Here is a 3,407-nt window from a genome sequence, read left to right as displayed (position 1 = left end):
TCGGTAAATCAAGTACTGAGAGGGCTGAATAGAGGGGGTAGAAAGTTGTTATAAATACCACTCGGTGAATCTAAACGAACATTAAAATCTGACAGAGAACTGTGTAACTGGTGTGTGTAGAGGAACTGGGTCAATGAAAGAGAAATGAGCTACCAGGCATGGCTTAGTTCGAGATCGGGAACTCTCTGCTGGCAGCGCCTGCACAAAGGCATGGGAACCCTGTTCTCCCATTATGTCAGTTCCTGGAAATAAAAAAATTGAAAATGGGCCTCGTGGCGCAATGGTAGCGCGTCTGACTCCAGATCAGACGGTTGCATGTTCGAATCATGTCGGGGTCACAGATGTTATGTCATGTTTTGTTACCTCAATACGTCTTTCCGGAATTCAGCACACTTTCCAATTTGGTGTCAAGGTTCGGCAAATGCGCAGCTATTTTCTTTTGTTTAGCCAAGTTCAGCAATGTAACGTTGATATTATGCCCCGTACCGAGAAATAAAATCACCCTATTATTGAAAAAAAAAACACCTGCTGGCATTGTAATCTGAAATGAACACAGAAAATTGTGCAAATATTCAGTAGCTTGGGCAGCATTTGTGAAAGGAAAGAACTACATTTTCTGCACGTTCTTCCTTCCAGTCAGCTTTAAATTGTTAGCCCACTGAACTTTGGCAGCATTTTAAATATTCGTATTTTCACCAGGGCCACGCAAGTTTGAAAGATCGACAAGGATTAAACATTCGGCAAAGGAGAAGGATCTGTGAAGTGAAAGTGGGGCTCTTTTATAATAACAACCTCACCAATTTCCTCTCTGGGCTCTCTCCCTTGAATCAGAACTCAATATTCTGGAATAACCATTCACTGACATTGAAAATTAAAGGTTGTTCTAAGCTTTGCGAAGATTTCCGTTTTTTTCTGAGTTTTTATCGATGATTGTAACATTGGGACGAACAATTCGAGAAAGTCTCTTAACAGAAACTTCACTAGGTAAAAGTGCCTATGTACCCAGTACTTTTCATACAGAATGATATAGTTCAAAGTGCTGTCCAGTTCGCTAAAGCGGAAGCATGAAAGTAACAAACATAAATACGTGGTTTTTGCGATTAGAGGTGACAACTGAGTCTACATCTTCTGCAGTTTTAGATAACAGATTCCACAGTTTAGGTGCGTCATTCAAAACAGCTGATCTACCAATTTTAGTTTGAAGCTGATTGCTTAAATTTAAGAGACCTGTGGAAGAGCATTTGAGAGCTCGTGAAGGATTAGAAAACGAAAACGATCTGGGATGTACTCCGATCACAGACCACTAAGAGCTTTAAAGCCATGTAAGAGAACTTTAAAATCAATTTAAAGCACACTGAAAGCCAATTCGGAGTAGCTAGGTTGAGAATGATAAGTTCTGTCATCCCAGTTTTAGTTAAACGTCTCGCAGCGGCGTTTTTAATCAGTTGAAGTTCATTAGGCCGGGAAAAGTTACATTCAATAATCTAGTGAATTCGATCTAAAGGTGTTCATAAAACATGGAACGTCCGTGAGATCCGAAGACCATAATTAGCGATGTGATGTGATCTATAAATGATTGAAAACACATTTAAAAGCAAGTTCATGGTATGAATTTCTGCTCCGAGTGACCCGCATGCATTTCTCTTATGCTGCGGGACCCACGCTAAAATTTTCTCCAGTACGATGGTGCTGATAAATGTCGACTCTTTGCGTGCAGCTCTAATGCGAATTATTAAATATTCCTACTTAGGACTACTACAGCAGAAATCCACAGTTGCAGGCATGGACACTTCAGGAAACAACATGGTCAAAAACGTCAAGAAATCTCAAAATCAGCTTACCCCGTTATGCAAACTCGCGTCACGGATGCCGTTTGCCTTTAAGCCAAAGGAAGGTCTGAAGGCCTGCTGGACAACAAGTGCGACTGGAACGCGGAGCCTTAGATTCCACCCTCCTCCCCACTACTGACCTCCCTGCCGGCGAATGTTCCGTCGCTGGAATATAAAATTAAAGTCCTCAGAGCAAGATTGAAGTGTCAGAGGGACACCGGAGACTGCAGAGTACTTTGCTGCACGGAAACGAAGCTCATCGTCATCATTTCGGACGCAGCCCTGCAGGACATTGGCTTCACCATTCACCGCAAAGAAAGTGTGGCGTAGAGGAGGTGGATTATACATCATGGTTGACTCATTGTGGCGCCTAGACATTTGTACCTCAATCCTGTTCACCTGATCTGCAACTCCTAGCGGTTAAGTGTCCTCAATCTTATCAGCCAGGGGAGGTTTCTGCCGTCATCACGGAGTGTCACACTGACCATTGCTCGGCAAGCATTGGAGAAACTAAACACTCTGATTAGAATTCAGGAAACAACGCATCCTGATGCCTTGTCGATCATTGCGGATCATTGCGGATCATTGCGGATCATTGCGGATCATTGCGGGTGTGTGGGGTGGAGATTTCAACGAGGCTAGCTTCAAAACGTCTCTGAACAACTACTGCCAACATATTACCTGCGGAAACAGAGGAGCCAACATGTTTAACCACCGTTATACTACCATCAAGAATAGTTACAAACTATCTCACGCCGTCAATTTAGAACGTCCGAACATCTGCCTGTACTTTTACTCTCACCGTACAGCCAAAAAATACAGACTACAGTGTCAGTGGTGAGGACCAGGAAGGTATGCGTAAGGGTGGTGGGGGAGCGTTTGTAGGACTGTTTTGAGACGGTGGACGGACAATATTCAGGGATTCACCTTCGAATCTGAATAAATGCGTCAAATCAAAACCTGTGTGGATGAGTATGTGTTTTCCAGACTTTTAAGGGCTCGATCTGTTACATTGAAGACCGGTGACCCAGAACTATACAAGAAACAAATACGTAAGAATTTTTAAGACCGAAAAATCAATTCCGACTGAAGTTAAAAATCGGATAAGATGCACATCAACTCTGGCAGGGTTTGCAGGTAATTACTTTGAATAAGACGGAACTTAACAACATGAACTGCTACGATGCTTCACTCTCGGGTGAGCTCAACGCCTCGTATGCACGTTTTGAAAGAGAAACACCTGCGTGAACCCCAGCAGAATCTGGTGACCCTGTGATTGATATCTCAAAGGTCGACGTAAGAACGTCTTTCAAGAGGCTGAACTCGAGCAAGGCATCAGGCTCTCAGGTTATATTAGGTAGGGCACTGAAACCTGTGTCAACGAGCTGGCGGGGGCGTTCAAGGACGTATTCAATCTCTCACTACTGCAATCTGTGATTCCCACCTGCTTTAAAACGGCGACAATCAAACCAATGCCCAAGAAAATCAGGGCAAGATTGCTCAACGATTAATGCCCATTTACACTAACAACTGGAGTGTTAAAGTATTTTGACAGGTTAGTCATGGCCAGAATCAGCT

At 43.3% G+C, this 3,407-nt stretch overlaps 1 non-coding gene across 1 annotated transcript; it reads left to right on the top strand.

The window, feature by feature from the left end:
- Window positions 1–266: 266 nt before the first annotated feature.
- On the top strand, window positions 267–338 carry trnaw-cca (transfer RNA tryptophan (anticodon CCA)). The gene has a single exon. It is a non-coding gene; the product is annotated as a tRNA-Trp (tRNA).
- Window positions 339–3,407: the final 3,069 nt, after the last annotated feature.

Source organism: Hypanus sabinus, chromosome 9 (genome assembly GCF_030144855.1).
Source record: "Hypanus sabinus isolate sHypSab1 chromosome 9, sHypSab1.hap1, whole genome shotgun sequence".
In the NCBI taxonomy this organism is placed as follows: Eukaryota; Metazoa; Chordata; class Chondrichthyes; order Myliobatiformes; family Dasyatidae; genus Hypanus; species Hypanus sabinus.
Note: the sequence above shows the minus strand (reverse complement) of the source record. Positions and strands in the feature narration are given on the sequence as shown.